The sequence below is a fragment of the Ostrinia nubilalis genome (genome assembly GCF_963855985.1).
Source record: "Ostrinia nubilalis chromosome W unlocalized genomic scaffold, ilOstNubi1.1 SUPER_W_unloc_3, whole genome shotgun sequence".
NCBI classification, from domain to species: domain Eukaryota; kingdom Metazoa; phylum Arthropoda; class Insecta; order Lepidoptera; family Crambidae; genus Ostrinia; species Ostrinia nubilalis.
The window spans coordinates 73,270-92,591 of NW_026973570.1; the positions used below are offsets into that span (position 1 = coordinate 73,270).

The following is a 19,322-nucleotide window of genomic DNA, read 5'->3' on the forward strand; positions in this document are numbered from 1 at the left end:
ATCTCAACTTATTAGATATTTAATATTAATTAAAACCCAATGAATTTTAAAACACTCATTTATTACGAAGGCTTATTTAAAGATAATAATCAATTTATGTTCAATTAAATATTTTGGAATTATGAACAGTTTACTTTGGTTTGTTAAGATTTTATTAATTTTCATTAAATATTGGTTTTCCGGGACAAGTTGTACATCATTATTGATCACTTTAACATCTGAAAAGTAAAATATATAACTTTAATTAAATTGATAGATATTGTGCTTACATTTTGTTGTAAACGTTAAGGCTCAGTTGCATTACCTAACTTTGACCGTTACTTTAACGATAACTGGTGTTTTCTGAATGAAGTTTGATAGATTTTTGATGTTTGTTAAATTAAGATGGTGCAACCCAGCCTTATAGTTAAATAATTTCATCAAAACTGTACAATACTTTTAGAGTGCAAGAGTAAAAAACATTCATCCTCAAAAACTTTGACCTCTTAAATATTATTAAATAATTAATAGTGCCATCAATTATCAAACGTTTCATAGTTATCATCAAGCATTACCTTACGCTGCAATCACCATTCTCTTTATTTTACACAGGCAAAATATGCATAGAGTTAACGTAACAGTATCACATTGAAAACTCAGATATTGTTGCAATATTGTAGTACAAGGCTTCTGTTACTATTATTTTTAAGATCACTTGTTTCAGCTATAGATTATTTCTTTGAGATATGTATGTAAGTAACTATTTTTATAAATTTCATTCGAACAAAACAACACCAACCAAATCAAAACAAACTTTTTTTTGACAGTTTGTCAAGAGGGGGGTGTAGGGACCATAGATTAGAGAGGAATAGGATGTTTCGTTCGGAAATTTAATCAAAAGATTTTGAAACGTTAAAGGACAAAAATGTGAATTTTAACCCGTGTAGCGCCCTTCTGTCAAATTTTGTTTTGTACGACTGAAAAATTAAGGTCCCTCGAAAGTAGGTAAAAGTGGAGCAGGCATAATTTACTTTTATCTTTATGAGATAAAAATAATAATTTTTTAGCGTTGTGAATGTCATCATCATGTTTTAAAAAAAACTTCTATTATGGATCGATCGAAAAGCGAAATTTTGGACAGCGTTTTTTTTTCACAACTTCTATTTTTTAAATTCATATTGACAGGTTACGTCACACTATGGATCGAAATTGCGATTTATGGACATAGCGATATTTTTCATAATTTTTATTTGAAAAAAATACCTATCGATACATTACGTTATTCTGATGAATACATGTCGTTAGATTTTCTTTAAAACCAATAGTTTGGTTGGAAAAAAATATTTTTCATTTTCGTTGTATGGAATGAAATGGCTTGTTGACTATAATCCTACACTATCAGCGCGCGCCTAAAGTTGCCCGTTCACAAGTTATGTGGTTCTGAAAAATGAAAAAAAAAGTTAGTAAAAGTGACTTTTTTTAGAATATCATTAAAGATTCAACGAAAATATAAAGATTCCATACGTTAACAATTTAAATTAACCTTAAATTACTGACAAATATTTAACTCATATTTTGGAACCTTGTAACTTCTGAACGGGCAACTTTGGGCGCGCGCTGACAGTTTAGGATTATAGTCAACAAGCCATAGGCTTAGTCGAAATCGACCACTTTAAGTTTCATTCCATACAACGAAAATGGAAAATATTTTTTTCCAGTCTAACTATTGATTTTAGAGAAAAACTTTTAAAGACATTTATTCATCTGAATAGCGTAAGTTACGTTCGATAAGTATTTCAAATAGAAATTGTGAAAGAAAAAAATCTATATGTTCATAAATCGCTATTTCGATCCATAGTACGTCTTACTGATTAATTAATGTCATTATCCCCTCAAGGATCAATAAGACCGGCGGCTGCTGCGCTGTTCATTACTTACAGTCATATAGATGAACTAATTTAAACTGAACCGTGTCACCAAACACATTGACAGGGGGGCGCCACCATCATTTCAACTATAATAATATAGTTTCCAACGTGGCAAAAATCGGAACCAGCGATTCGGTATTGACGGTGGTGGCGCCCCCCTGTCACTGTCACGGGTGGGACAGTTCGTTTTAGTTTATGTATATTATGTTACTTATTAGTTATTAATAATAATTACCGACAGTCGAGGTTAAAGTAAGAAAGTAATCACATTAATTTATCACTTACAAATATCTTAAAAGAGAACACCGGCTCGTGTACAGCGTATACAGCAACACATTTTGAACGTTTTGATATCTTAATATATTAATATAAATTAGTATAATGAGATTGGAATGTTTAAAATTTAAACGAACTGTTTAAAATTTAATAAATAGGTTTAGATGCGGCGGGGGTGGACCTTGGGCCAACCCTAAGCAGTTTATTTAATTTTATATATACGTGAATGATTTCTTTAATCACATTTACCAAATTATTCATAATAACCGATTGTTATTAATCATTATTTTTCTATCATAATTAATCATCATAATCAAATCAGATTAAATAAAATCTGAGTTGCGTTCTATATCCTTTAGAGCGCCATGGTCTTTTTTAAAATACAAAACGTTTAACATTTCCGTGCAATATTTCTTTGATAAAAATACTTATAGAAATGCTTTAGTTATTTTATGCGTATTTTTGCGATTGCCTAAAACCCTAAATCTTTATTTTCAAAACAGAAATATATTTTTTTACTGTTCCAGGCGAAATAGGTTGGTGACCAATAGGTTAAACACCACCAAACAAAAGTTGTCTATGGTCATAAGTTTTGTGGCCAAAAAAAGTTTGCCCCTTCCTTGAGACAATTCGCGCTCATTCACTTCCGCCTCCCTCTCGGTCGCAACTGTTTTGCATCTTGTTTCATCGCGGTAAGTTATGTGTAAATATTATTAAAATTATTATCCATAGGTTTGTCAAATAATAAAATACTATTGTACAAATCAATTTTGATGATATATCAACTTAATTGTTTCTTTTCATCTTTCCGTTAGTGTAGGCATCATTTTTGATGAAGGGGACGCCATTGTAAAACAAATGAAATAATGTTAAACAAACAACTTTTTATGGTTTAAAACTTTTTAAAGTGTAATGATCGAAGTTTTAAGTGTATTTTAGGTTCTTCAGTGCCATAATTTGTGGTTCTTTAGTTCATTAAATGTGTATAATTGCAGTTTCACGATGCCCCGCTTCAACTACGATTCCACCACGGCCGTCTGCATCGCCACGGGTAAGTCTTATAAGTCTTATTTGTTCTTCTTTCCATTATTTTCTTTGTTTAGGTCCTTTGGTTCGTTAAAAATATACTATGTTTGGCTTTGATGAATAGTTATGGACCGCCATTTTTCTTCTTTTATAATTGACATGGCAATGGTGTTGTAGGTAGTTCATAACTGCATAAGATCTAGCTTTTTCAAGTCAATAACTTCACACATTTTCTAAATATGGTTGACAAGGGCGTAGCCCCTTATTCTATTTGCCAAGTTATTTAAATTACCTACACCTACCTACAATCATGGACCTATAAAAAAGGTCCATGCCTAACAGTAAATAGTTAATAACACGTAAGAAATCTTTATATTTTGAAACATGTCAATTCCACACAAGGTACTTGTATTAATAATGTCCTAACAGGCAAGTTATCATTTCATTGTTGATGAACATAAATTCACATTATCTATCAATAAAAGTTATTTAGATCTTCTTACTCTGAGATGGTTTTCATAATATGAATAGTTATGTAAAATAATTTTACATGTAGGATTATTTACTGTTGAAATTGGTGTTACATTAGGTATTTAAAATACACAAGTAAGCATAACTTTAGTTCTTATTATAAACAAAGCATTTATTGAATCACATCTAATTTAATTAATGTTTCAGTGTAGTTAATTGATTTGCTTTGAAATCAAATCAATAATAAGAACTTGATTGAATCCTTCTCAAATATTGGTAGGTAATATCAATGCAGTTTAAATATTATTTGAAAACCTTCAGATTTGCAATAGGATTATTTGCATTTGATACTACTTATTTCCTGCGCTTGTTATATTTGTATTTATTTATCAATATTTTCAATTTAGTGTGTTGAATTCTGATTTGACATTCATCTTACTAGGTATAGGACTTATACGTCTGGATCTGACCATAATATCTAGCCTTTTATAAATCAAGATTAATAATTATACTAATTATAATTTACCTACTTGAATAGTGGTATTAATAACATTTAATATTTATCTCTTGTCATAAATTAATTAAATTCAAATAGATGTGCACCAATTGATTGAAGTTATCAATATTCATCATGTTTGAAATTGGTCCTATACCTACTTAGATTATTAATCTAAGGTCCTATAATATTTTTCATTTTTACAGAAACATAAATTCTAAATTTCTTTTGATTCATATTATTACTAATTTAATTTAGGTATGTTTGATAAGCAGAAATTAGGTAGGTATGTACCTACTTATTGTCTCAATGGGGTTAGGTAAGCCTGTTATTTGAATTTGCATTAGTTTTATTTTAGGAAATATTGTATCAATGCAATGCATTTTTTAGGTAGGATTAGCCTAATAAAATTACTTGTTGTAATATGAACTTACTGCAAAATGGTACAGTTACAGTAAAATAGGTTAGTACTAATTTGTATAATCATTGATTTCCATCATTACATACCTTAACTGGTAGGCATTGGTTTTTAATACAATTTACTGTTTTCTTTAGTAATTTGGATACATTACCTACCTACTTAAGTAGGTAATGTTGTTGTTCAATTGTAATAAAATTTCAAACTTTTGTTTACATTAAACTTCTTATTACTATTAGCACTAGCTGCTATTAATTGTATGAGTTTGGATTTTCGGTTTAGGTAGGTCTCTATAGGTAGGTATATCTACTTTTAAATTTAATTTAATTGCTTTTATTTATTAGTAAAAAACAAACTTAATTTCAATTACCAAAACAATAAAGGTAATTAATCAGGTAGGCATTGTAAAATTTATCACTTGTTCATTACATAACCATTTATAACTTATTGATTAATATGAATTTATTGACGATTTATTTTCAGAAAATTTGTTGGCACTATAGTTTGTCATTTTGTTTTCTGTGTGTACCTCAAAATTAGCATGATTGATATTGCTTTAAGGTGATGTTCTAAGGCCTTGTCAAAATGCTTTAGATATTTTAGCGGAGAGTGTTAGAAGATAATGAAAGTATTTTTATAATATTACATAACTGAGTCGAAAATTAGCATTAATTATGTGACCAATCTTTTAATTATCTTCCCTGTGTCATATAAATCTATAACACTTTTTATCATTCAATTTAGATACTGAAGTTGCATTCTTTACACGTTTATATTTTATGACAATAATTTTAAGAGAAGATTGACTTGAATCTTTTTAGAGTTTTTGTTATTTTTGTCTTGATAAGGTATCAGCATATATTATCTGAAAATAAAGAAACCACCTGCATTTTGTATTTCGAAGCAAATTACTTTCTTTTTAAATTATGTATTCGTAATGCATAATATGCGCGACTTCATTGTCAATCAGACTATTATTAATTATTAATTTCTGGTAAAGGATTGTCCCATCAAGGCGATGCACGGTATAAAGGTAATAATGCACAGTGTGTAGCCATGTCAGCATGTGTATCCGCTTTGTCAGTTATTAAAAATCGGGCCGTGTTTGATGTTGCGGATATCAATACTATTCTTCAGTACGGTGATTTACTTTACTTGCAGTGCAAACCTCGGGACCACGTTTTCTTATTACCAGACGAATTGCCAAATGATTATCGAGTAGGGAATTTTGCTGTTAAAATTAATGCAATGGAACCCAACTGGATTGAGAACGGGCTTTTTCCAGCTTCACTGCGCGATGTTGATGTTGCAACATTGCAGTTAGTTAATATTTTGCGCGACCGTGTATTCACTCGCGAACGTATCGATACTCGGGATAGTTACTTGTTCACCGGGAACAATTATACGGTTTCGTTTTGGAAATTTGGCAACAAATTTTATTTATTTAATAGCCATGCGGTTGGCGAAAATAATAAATTTAATCATCGGGACGAAACTCAAAATAAGGCGCGTTTGTTTTGTTGCCAAAATTTAGATGATCTCGCAAAATTACTGTTCATAGGACATGCGTATACCTCGGCGGAATATTCTATACATAAATTAATTGTAGTAAATTTTGCGCAAAACTTAGATCCCGTCGTCCCACTCGAGCCACGCGACGCGAAATTAACAACGTTAAAACCTGTCGTAGTTCTTGAAAAAGTTGAGTTAGAATCAATAGACATTGCACCGGTGCAATCAACCAAACGAGGTCGACCCAAAAAAAAGAGATCATCTAAATCTAAAGTAGATTCTTCCGCACCGAAAAAATCTAAATTAATTAATGAAAAATTAAAACCAGTTGTGGTTCTTGAAAGAGTAGATTTAACTGCGTTAAAAATTGCCCATGATGCGAAACCTTTGTCCGTCAGTAGTGCACATTCTGATGTCAAATTAAAATTAAAGCCAGTAGTTGTCATTGATCGGGTCGATTTTAATAGCGGTCGGGTTAGTAACGTAACGTCAACCAAAACCCTTAGACACCGAGAGGCTGTAAAACGTTATGCTACCCAGAACCCAACTATCAATAGGGACGCGGTTAAACGTTACTCGCAAAACAATCCCTCCGTTAACAGGGACGCGGTTCAACGGTACGTTCAAAAAAATCCCTCCGTTCACAGGGACGCGGTTACACGATACTCTCAAAACAATCCCTCCGTTCACAGGGACGCGGTAAAGCGGTACGCGCGAAATAATCCCTCGGTTCATAGAGACGCGGTAAAACGATACTCTCAACAAAATCCGGAAGTTAATAAAGAATCGTCAAAACAATACAACGTAGTAAATCGGAACATAGAACCCGCGTTACGTAATTCCAATATTTTGATCGGACAAAAACAAAACGACGACCTAGATTCAATTCAGACCCATTCTTTTAAAAAATTGTCTTTAAATGACAGTCACAGATGTCCTCAATGTCAGGCGCGAATTTTTGTTGAGGAAAAAGGTAGAGTCAAGTGGTGTTGTGGTTCTGGAGCATATAATGTTCAAAATTTACCGCCGTTAACCGAAGAGTTCTATTCCCACCCAGCTTTCCTTCTAAGACCGCGAGCTTTCAATAATTTGTTTTCGTTTAGCGCATTAGGCGTTTCTCATGGTTTTCATCAACCAAATTCCGGTGTGTCTTTCTTAAAAATTCAGGGCCGAACTTACCATCGCGTTTTTGATTTAGCTTACACTGACACATATAATCCTATCGGTATGTACATTTACGACGAAAGGGAAAGGACAGCTGTAAGCCAAAATTTAGACATGGAGGTAGTTCGCTGCATTACCAATTTTATGCATAATGTTAGTCCGTACATAGATTGTTTTAAACGTTTAAGTCAGGAGCCTTCCGAGGAGGCACATTTGATATTTGAACCCACGTCGCGACGCTCCCATGGTAATATTTTGGGAGACATGCCAATCGGTTCGGAAATAGCCGCAATTCTGAGCACAGAACGCGAACGCTATATTCCTAAAGCTATAGTCATATGGCGCATAGGTGCTCGAAAACCAAACCGGGGTTAGTCCCAACGGCCCCGGTGGATCTGCCCCGTCAACGGGGCGGATGGGAAAAAGTGTTTCAACGACCCCGGTAGTCATAGTCTTAGCGTTCAACGGGGTGGATGGAACACATCAAGTGTCAACCACCCCGGTATATCGTTTAACGGGGCGGATGGATCAAATCAAGTTTCAACCACCCCGGTATATCACTAAACGTGAAAGATGACACAGATCTAGAAGGTTCCACCTCGGTATTGCATACCGAAAATAAAACCTGTTAATAAAATAAAAAAATATGTAAATAATAATCAATTTTATTTATCAGTCACTGTTTAAAAAATCTACAGCATAAAAGTAAGTTTAAATGTCACACAATATAATGATCATAAACACATATAGATTACGTTTAGAATCACAGATGCGCAATTGCATTAATCAGTCAATATTATAAAAATCTAATAGTCTAATGTGATAAAAAATCACTCTAAAATTGTTACAAAATATTATTATTTTACAATCACAGATACGTAGTTACATTAATCAGTTGTTGATTAACAATAAAAGTAAGTTTAACTGTCACAAAATATTATGGTCATAAACTTAAAGATTACTTTTAGAATCACAGATGCACAATTGCATTAATCAGTCAATATTAATAGCACTTTAATAGTCTTATGTGATAAAAAGTAACTCTAAAACTCCTAACAAATAATTAGGTACAAGGAAATCTAAAATTGTTACAAAATATGATTATTATTTAAGAATCACAGATACGTAGTAACATTAATCAGGTGTTGATTAACAATATTACTTAAACTACTACTTAAATAAATCATTAATAAGACTCCTGTAAACGATTACACACACTGCTGAGATGTTGACAGATTTTCTACTTGTTTTGAAAGCACTTCATAATAGGAGGCGTCGCTGAGCAGGTGTTTAACAACTCTATGATATTCGGTTGCTTTTTTTAATTGTTTTATTAAGCTTTTTGTGCCACGCCTCAAGCATATAAGTATTCCGGTGTCTCTCTCCGAATACGCACCAGATTGGAATAGGTAAACTCGTCTCGTAACCACTGACTGAGCATATATATTTGCAGAAAAGATACAACAACCGAATATCATAGAGTTGTTAAACACACTGCTCAGCTACGCCTCCTATTATGAAGTGATTTCAAAACATGTAGAAAACTGTCAGCATCTCAGCAGTGTAATGGTTTACAGGAGTCTTTACTTTGGCACGACTTTATTATAGAAAAAACAAAGGAATTTTTGAATGGCCAAATGACAGTAGGACAGTTTCTAAAAAGTTTACGATAGTTGTTAATTGATTAACCAATGAAGACCGATTAAAGTACGAATATTAGATTATAGAAGTAATAATCGTATTTTTTTTACAATTATATTTTGTGTCAATTTTACAAATTATTCTTTTGTTGTTAATGATTTATTTAATAAGATAATAGTTTAACCACTAGTGTTAATCAACAACTGATTAATGTAAGTAACTACCTCTCTGTGATTCTAAAGTAATTTCTTTCTTAATATTCTGTAATAATTTAAGTTTTTTTTGTTGTTATTATTTGTTAGTAATAGTAGTTTAAGAGTTACTTTTAATTACATTAAAGTGTTTATTGACTGATTAATGTTATTGCGCGTCTGTGATTCTAAAACTAATAATCATAATTTGTTACCGTAATATTTTATGTCAATTTTAGAATACTTTTTTTCGTTATTAATAATTTATTTAAGTAGTAGTTTAAGTACTATATTATTGTTAATCAATACCTGATTTATGTAACTACGTATCTGTGATTCTTAAATAATAATTATATTTTGTAACGATTTTAGATTTTTTGTTATTATTTGTTAGTGAGGAGTTTTAGAGTTACTTTTTATCACATTGGACTATTAGAGTGCTATTAATATTGACTGATTAATGCAATTACGCATCTGTGATTCTAAAAGTAATCTTTAAGTTTATGACCATAATATTTTGTGACAATTAAACTTACTTTTATGCTGAAGATTTTTTAAACAGTGACTGTTAAATAAAACTGATTATTATTTACATATTTTGTTATTTTATTAACAGGTTTTATTTTCGGTATGCAATACCGAGGTGGAACCTTTTAGATCTGTGTCATCTTTCACGTTTAGTGAAATACCGGGGTGGTCGAAACTTGATTTGATCCATCCGCCCCGTTAAACGATATACCGGGGTGGTTGACACTTGATGTGTTCCATCCACCCCGTTGAACGCTAAGACTATGACTACCGGGGTCGTTGAAACACTTTTTCCCTTCCGCCCCGTTGACGGGGCAGATCCACCGGGGCCGTTGGGACTAACCCTCATTATGGAACCTTGACGTTTCATATCTTTTGATCTACCAAAAAAATGACTAACCTAACCTATGAAACCTTGGTACAGGTACTAAGTTCTTTTTATAGTTACAAATTGCATGACTTTTTTTATGACTTCTTACAGTAATATAATATTGTGTTTATTTGAGCTCGCTAACTGATGTAGTTCTTTGAGAAAACTAAATTAGAAGAAAAAGCTTAATAAACTAGAAACTACCTATCTAGGTCAGACTAATGTAATCAGAGGTCAGAATAATTCGAAATATATTTTTGAAGTGGAATTATAGATCTATAGACAAGATATTGTACTTGGCAAAAGAACCTACCGAAAGTCCGAACCGACGACAATTTTAAAATAAACGAATCATTAATTAATTCACTTTACTTGTGTAAAAATATTTTAAAAAATAATTTTTTTTTAGCACATTTACTTTAACGTTAATTTAAACGTTATAATCGAATACTTTATCATTACCTTTGATTATTACTATTAAAGATTTACTACATAAGCTAATATTCCCATTTTACTGTAGGTATGCGTAATATTTCATAATGTGTGCGCAATAAAAAAAAACTACCAATAAAAAAATAGGCACTTTTCTATACTAGAGTCTACCAGAAATTTTACGAACCTCATGTGGCACTGCTCTTTCAGTAGAGCTGGAAGAAGATGAGCTCCTTCGCGTATTTTTCTTCAACCTTGGCCCCATAGAAGACGATCGTGGTGGCGCCTTCTTACTGGACGACGACGACAACTTCGTCCGCTTAGCACGCTTATTTCATCGTCAGCTGACGGGTGTCCCTGGCGGCATACGAGCTCCATCTTCAGTAGTCGTTGTACTCAACTGTGAAATAAAGTACTCGACGAAATAAACTGTGTCTGACCAGCATCAACTCAACATCATATGGAAGCTATGTTCATGTTATATTAAGCAAAAGTTTGATTTGTGTCTTTTCCAAAAATCTAAATCTCAAAAAATAAATCTAAAAAATCTTTTGTTTGACAATTAATATTATGCTCCCTGAGCAAAGTGTAGTAAAATACCATTGTGACATGTTTCTATTATACATATGCATCACAAATAAAGATTTTGTATTTATACTTGTATTTTATTCAGTGCGACCTTCACACACAACTCATGTGACAACTGGACGGCTTGCTTGTTATGTCAGTAATAGAAGGCTTTTCATTCTAGAGACTATCCTAAACAATGGGGCCCTTAAGGCGCATCTAGCCTGATAAACTGGAGGCGCGTCTAGCCTCGTCATACTCAGTCATAGTCCAAGGCGCATGTAGCCTGATGAAACTGGAGGCACGTCTAGCCTCGTTATACTAAGTCACAGTCATAGTCCAAGGCACATCTAGCCTAATAAACTGGAGGCGCGTCTAGCCTCGTTATATTTAGTCATATTCAAAAGCGCATCTAGCCTGATAAACTGGAGGAGTGTCTAGCCTCGTTATACTAAGTCATAGTCATAGTTCATAGTCATAGTTATAGTCAAAGTCAAAGTCAAAGCCAAAATATCTTTATTTGTTTAGTAGACTAATTAATAGCACTTACAAATCGTCAAATATGTTGCTCATAAGGAGCCTCTACATGTCTCATACTTAGTCATAGTCAATGGGGCATCTAGCCTGATAAACTGGAGGCACGTCTAGCCTCGTTATACTAAGTCATAGCCATAGTCTAAGGCGCATCTAGCCTTATAACCTGGAGGCGCGTCTAGCCTCGATATACTAAGTCAGTCATGGTCATAGTCATAGTCTAAGGCGCATCTAGCCTTGTTATACTTAGTCATAGTCAAAGGCGCATCTAGCCTGGTAAACTGGAGGCGCGTCTAGCCTCGTTATACTAAGTCTTAGTCATGGTCAAAGTCATAGTCATAGTCTAAGGCGCATCTAGCCTATTAAACTGGAGGCGCGTCTAGCCTCGTTGTACTGAGTCATAGTCAAAGGCGCATCTAGCCTCGTTGTACTGAGTCATAGTCAAAGGCGCATCTAGCCTTGTAATACTTAGTCATAGTCAAAGGCGCATCTAGCCTTGTTATACTTAGTCATAGTCAAAGGCGCATCTAGCCTTGTTATACTTAGTCATAGTCAAAGGCGCATCTAGCCTTGTTATACTAAGTCTTAGTCATGGTCAAAGTCATAGTCATAGTCTAAGGCGCATCTAGCCTATTAAACTGGAGGCGCGTCTAGCCTCGTTGTACTGAGTCATAGTCAAAGGCGCATCTAGCCTCGTTGTACTGAGTCATAGTCAGAGGCGCATCTAGCCTTGTTATACTTAGTCATAGTCAAAGGCGCATCTAGCCTTGTTATACTTAGTCATAGTCAAAGGCGCATCTAGCCTTGTTATACTTAGTCATAGTCAAAGGCGCATCTAGCCTTGTTATTCTAAGTCTTAGTCATGGTCAAAGTCATAGTCATAGTCTAAGGCGCATCTAGCCTATTAAACTGGAGGCGCGTCTAGCCTCGTTGTACTGAGTCATAGTCCAAGGCGCATCTAGCCTTTTAATACTTAGTCATAGTCAAAGGCGCATCTAGCCTGATAAACTGGAGGTGCGTCTAACCTCGTTATACTAAGTCTTAGTCATGGTCATAGTCATAGTCTTAGTCTTAGTCATAGTCTAAGGCGCATCTAGCCTGATAAACTGAAGGCGCGTCTAGCCTCGTTTTTAAAAATAACTATTTCATGCATTAAACGAAATATTCATACGTTTTTCTACTTGAACTTTTAAAATCAATTACTTTTTAACCAAATAAATAAAAACGTACCTTATGAGCTGTAGATCACGTACCACTTCTGAGTTGAAATGAAACACTCTTGTAGGTTGTTCTAACTTGTATTTCAGCACCACTGATTTACACAATTCCGACATTATGACGTCATCTTAATAGTACCTCTTGCTTTGAACGCTCAACTCGAACTGACTGTCCAGCGGCATGCCCGCGATAAGGTAACTTCCCCTTCCATCAGTGAAAGTCGACCGGTTCAAAACGACTTATCGACGGCATGCTCCGGAACTAGTCAAATGCAATACTTATTTCATAATTAGCTGTTTTCTTAATTTTTAAAATACTAAAATGTATACAATAAAAATCTAAAATAATTAAATTAAATAATAAATATGAAATAATTGGATTTAATACAAAATAAATTCTAAAATGCCTAGGAAGTAATCAAATAAAGTATTTTAATTTAATAATGGGTTTTTGGGTTCTTCTAAAATACAATACAAATACTAAAATTGTTGCAATAACTATTTAAAAGTAACCAATTATCGTATAAAATACAATATAAATTCTAAAATCATTACACAACAAAATCCGGAAGTTAATAAAGAAGCGTCACAACAATATAATGTAGTAAACAGAAATTTAGAACCCGCGTTGCGTAATTCCAATATTTTGATCGGACAAAAACAAAACGACGACCTAGATTCAATTCAGACCCATTCTTTTAAAAAATTGTCTTTAAATGACAGTCACAGATGTCCTCAATGTCAGGCGCGAATTTTTGTTGAGGAAAAAGGTAGAGTCAAGTGGTGTTGTGGTTCTGGAGCATATAATGTTCAAAATTTACCGCCGTTAACCGAAGAGTTCTATTCCCACCCAGCTTTCCTTCTAAGACCGCGAGCTTTCAATAATTTGTTTTCGTTTAGCGCATTAGGCGTTTCTCATGGTTTTCATCAACCAAATTCCGGTGTGTCTTTCTTAAAAATTCAGGGCCGAACTTACCATCGCGTTTTTGATTTAGCTTACACTGACACATATAATCCTATCGGTATGTATATTTACGACGAAAGGGAAAGGACAGCTGTAAGCCAAAATTTAGACATGGAGGTAGTTCGCTGCATTACCAATTTTATGCATAATGTTAGTCCGTACATAGATTGTTTTAAACGTTTAAGTCAGGAGCCTTCCGAGGAGGCACATTTGATATTTGAACCCACGTCGCGACGCTCCCATGGTAATATTTTGGGAGACATGCCAATCGGTTCGGAAATAGCCGCAATTCTGAGCACAGAACGCGAACGCTATATTCCTAAAGCTATAGTCATATGGCGCATAGGTGCTCGAAAACCGCACACTGTAGACATTTTACATCCGCTGTATGAAACTTTCCAATATCCTTTGCTGTATCCACACGGTAATCCCGGTTGGTTACCGAATAGACTCGATAACAACGGCGTAAAACTAACACAAAATAAATACGTCCGTTGTTTGTTGCTATCTGAGCCGCGGTTTTCAGAGTTGAGCAGACTTTCTGAGGAATGGATAGTAGATATGTTCTGTAGAATTTCAGAGGAACGACTTAGGTACATTTTTAATATGCAGAATCATTCCTCAGATGCTGCTCTTAGATCTGCTCCCCTTCAGGAAGTAGAAAACTCGGTAGAAATTAGTAACCAGATAGCAGCAGATGAAACCATACGGGGAGAGGGTGGTGTTGTGCCGGGACGTGTCTATCTGCCCAATACATTTACTGGAGGTCCACGGTATATGAAAACTAAATATATGGATGCGATTGCACTGGTCAATAGACTGGGCACTCCATCATACTTTTTAACGATGACATGCAATCCAAAGTGGCCCGAGATCCAACAATCTACTCCACAAGGACAAAGGCCTAATCCTTTAATTTGTGCGAGAGTTTTTAACTTGAAACTCGCACAACTTTTAAAAGACCTTAGAACTGGTGCTTGGTTTGGTAGATGTATGTATATTATGCATGTCATAGAGTTTCAAAAACGAGGACTGCCCCATGCCCACATTTGTTTTAGAATCGAAGGGGGTGGTCCCATACAAAATTTTGAAATCGATCAATTTGTAAGGGCAGATATCCCTCCTCCTTCTGAGGCAGGTGGTAGATTACGCAAGGCTGTGCTTGATCACATGATACACGGCCCATGTGGACCTCCACATAGAACAGATTTGCCATGTTGGGATACTGAAAAAATGAAATGCACAAAGTATTTCCCTAAATCTGAAACGGCTGTAACTTACTGCGATGACAAAGGTTTTGTTCATTTACGCCGTGATAGTAAAAACCAAGCCACCATTAAATTTAGAAATAGAGACATAACGGTTAGTGATTTGTGGGTCGTTCCGTACAATGCCGCTCTTCTCCTCAAGTATGACTGTCACATAAATTTATTAGCATATTCCGCACGCGCGATCGTCAAATATCTATTCAAATACATGACCAAAGGTCCTGACGAATCGCGCGTTACTGTCGTTCCCGATTCAGATAAAAACAATGAAATCGAGCAGTATGTCACCAAACGTTACCTTGGTTCTTGCGAAGCGACGTGGCGCATTTTAGAGTTTGACGTAACAGCTCGCGAACCGAACGTAAAGCAGCTCGCCGTACACCTTGAGGGCCAACAATCCATCTTTTTCAAGCCGGGAACCGAAGCAGATGCCGCGCGCCGCGCTCATTCGGACTTAATAACTTATTTTAAAAGGCCTCTCGGTGAACAGTTTGATAACATAACGTATTTAGATTTTTACGAGCGGTTTATTGTACATTCACGACGTCCCACCACAAAAAATGTAGAAATCTTTGAATTGAGAAATAATAAATTTTTGACAAGACGGCAAAGGGGCGAATTAGTATCGCGTTTATTCTGGGTCGCGCCAAACAGAGGTGAATTATTTTACTTGCGTCTTCTTTTAGCGTCTCAGCCGTGTCGTAGTTACGACGATTTATATAAACTTGGTGGTCCATTGTGCAAAACTTTCCAGGAAGCTGCGAAAGCTCTCGGGATCGCGGACGATGAAGCGGAGTATGAGATTGCTATGCAGGAAGCATCTACATTTTTGACTGGACCACGGCTGCGTAGCTTTTTCGTACTCTTAGCTGTGAACGGGGTTAGGGTCGTTTCTTTGTGGGATAAGTACAAACATTTAATTGGTCAGGATTTTTTGCAGCGTTTATCCGATGACGCAGAAAAAGCGTACAAACTTTGTCTCGTCCAAATCGACCGGTTATTGCGTAAACATGGGACATCCCTTGTCGAGCAAGGGTTACCGGGCGTTATAGACGATTCGACCGAAGTAGGCCGCGAGCGCGTCGAATATAATCGCGACGAGTTAAACACGTTCGTGAGTAGCTGGCTACCAAAATTATCCCCCGACCAAAACCTCGTGTTTAGTTATATTCACACTCTCCTGAGTGACAGCGAGTTCCGAAACTCAAACAATACTGCCATTTTCATTGACGGGCCTGCCGGAACAGGTAAAACTTTGCTTTTAAATGTAATTACTGCACACGCACGCGGAAATTCAGGAATTGTCTTGTGTACGGCGAGTTCAGGTATCGCGGCGCAAAATTACGTAGGCGGCATTACGGCACATAGCATGTTTAAATTCCCCCTCAACCCCGTAGATGATCTTGGTTACTGGAGCATTACCAATGGTTCGCAGCGCGCTGAGCTTGTTCGACAAGCTGACGTTATTATTTACGACGAAGCCCCTATGGCTCACAAATATTTAATTCACCTGCTTGATAGGTCTCTCCGCGATTTGATGAAGTGTAACAGGCTTTTTGGTGGGAAAATCGTAATTTTCGCAGGAGATTTCCGTCAGATACCTCCTGTCGTAGTAAAAGCTAAAAGTAACTCTGACGTAATCAATTGTTCAGTCAAGTCCTCACCGATTTGGGAACAAATTAAAATTTTCAACTTGAGCACTTCCCAACGTAACAGAGACGACCCAGAGTATTCTGACTTTTTATTAAAACTGGGATCGAATCAATTGCCGGTTCAAACAGTAAAGGTGAATCGTTTAATTTTAAATTTAGTAGATTTAACTTCCCACCTTTCTTATGTTACAGATTTGAACGCTTTAATAGATTTTGTTTTTTCACATGTTGTCATTGTTGAACCGGACACGTGTGCTGGTCGAGCAATACTCACCACACACAATCAAAACGTTAGGGAAATTAATTCCATAGTATTAGATAGAGTAGAGTCGGAACCGTTACACTTTTATTCAATCGATAAAGTCCTTTCCGATAACGCGGACGATATATTTTTAGGCGCGGACGCGTTAAATAAACTGCAGCCAAAGGGTGTTCCAGAACATGATCTAACACTAAAAGTAGGATGCGTGTGCATGATAATCCGCAATCTTAGTTTTTCAGACCGACTGGTCAATGGCACAAAAGTTATCGTCGTGAAAACTACGCCGCGCATAATAACCGTTCGCAAGCCAGGCGAAACAAACGAATTTTTGATTCCGCGTATCTTGTTTAAAGCTCCAATCGAACCGGACAGCCCCATCGAAATGACGCGACGGCAATTCCCCTTAGCTCTGTGTTATGCCATGACTGTTCATAAGAGTCAGGGGCAGACTATAAATCGGGTAGGCGTAGACTTGCGGTCGGACGTGTTCAGTCATGGCCAATTGGCCATGACTGAACACGTAGCGTTAGGTCGGGTCCAAGAAAAATCGGATATCAAAATTTTAGTTTCGCGCGATAAATTAGTCGACGATAAACTTTTGCTTAATAATGTAGTGTACCCGCAGCTTCTTTAGATTACTTTTTTTATTTTTTTTTTTATTTTTACGCAGTTTCTCGGAAAGTGTAAATATAATTCACCTCATCAATCAATTGACAATTCTTTTGTGTAAATATATTTTAAAATCAATTAAAATCAAGCTGACACGCCTATACACGTGCATTATTTATTTATTTTTGCTTTTTTATACTCATTTCGCATGAATTCAAAATTTGGTGGTTTTTGTTTGGGCATGTTGGTTTTGTGTATATGAGTTATGCGTGTGTGGTGGTGTGAGTGGAGATAGTGAAGTATCGGGGGAATGGGCTATGTTAAATATCATCTCTACACTGTAGGGGTGGATCGGTATAGCGTCGTCACTTGGAGTATAAATCCATTTACATTGGTGTTTGATTTTAGAATAGGAGCTTTCTCGGTCAACCAAATTGAAGAAGAGATGTTATGATATCGCTGAAGGGTGAACTGAAGGAAAGACGTGGACGACTGTTGGGGGGACACGCCAGCCTGTGGGCTGATGTTGCTGATGCTGTGGGAAACACCGGCGGACGTCTTGGGGAAGGTAACGACATCGAAGCGAAGAGTGTGGAGTTCGACAGCCGCATAGCTGCGGGCGTGAAGTTGAGGGGGAAGAGACCGGAGAGAAGATGCAGGGGTGACGAATCAAGGTAAGGTTAATAACCGCTTGATAATGTCCCACTTGTGCCAATTGAATGCCTCAGCGTCGACGGAATGTCAGGAAGTCTAGGTACAAGTACGAGTATGCCAATATAACAAACATATGCATGGTTCCGGAGGCAATGAGCAATGGGTGTGTTGATTTTTTGTTAGTTATATGCCGTTTTAACACGTTGAGTGCGAAACCAGGTCTATAGACCTGGTGTACGTCTCGCTTACCGTGCGGCTAAGAAAATTATAGTCTTTCTTGTCGTGCGAAAGGCATAACTTCAATTGGGTCCGGTGTAGGAAAGTGATGAATATATATCTATGATGTATTCTTAAAATAGAATCCAATGATGTACCTACCTTAATACCAGGTTTTTAGACCTGGTACCGCACGGAAGTAATAAAATGTCTTCACAATGCGAAACCAGGTCGAAGCACCTTGTACCCTGCGCACCTGGTACCGCACCCCACGCTAGCTTCGTGCAGCCAGTGTTGCCTCGCATTTGTAAGAAACGCACATGTCGACATGGCGTCAAGAGAAACAAACAAAATCAAAACTGCAAATTGATTATAATTTAATTTGCTACACTATTTATTGCTAATTTAAATAATGTTTTTCGTGACAAACATTTGAAGTTGTAACTAAATGTTATTCAATAATATGTTTTCTTTAAATATAGCTTATGTAATTATTTATGCACGTATGTCTTATTTGTAAAATATTTAGACTAAATTATTTAAACATCTTTGTTTGTTACTTTTTTTTAAATTTTTATTAAAACTTAATTTGAACTATCGATATTTGTATTTCACATCCCTAGAATACCCACCAGACTTCCCTACTTCAGTGCGGCACAGGGTGCATAAGCCTTGTATTTTGAATATAGCTATAATTTTTATACTAAATAAGTTATTCACGAACGCCTTCAGGTGTATGTCAATAAATGCATTATTATTAATATTCAAAGAAAAAATACACAATATCTATTAACATGAAGCCAAAAATAAAATTAATATATCTTAAATATTACAAGGTCTTTAAGCCTTGTGCCGCCACAATGTAAGTTTTAATACCAGGTTTATTGACCTTGTACCGAAGGAATGGAAAGTATCAGAAAGTTACTGCCGCAGCAAAGGTGTTAAGC

The 19,322-nt window shown here is 35.7% G+C and overlaps 1 long non-coding RNA gene across 1 annotated transcript; it reads left to right on the forward strand.

The window, feature by feature from the left end:
- Window positions 1–2,813: 2,813 nt before the first annotated feature.
- On the forward strand, window positions 2,814–17,968 carry LOC135087393 (uncharacterized). Its single transcript, XR_010260790.1, has 3 exons — window positions 2,814–2,875; window positions 3,179–3,234; window positions 17,914–17,968. It is a non-coding gene; the product is annotated as an uncharacterized LOC135087393 (long non-coding RNA).
- Window positions 17,969–19,322: the final 1,354 nt, after the last annotated feature.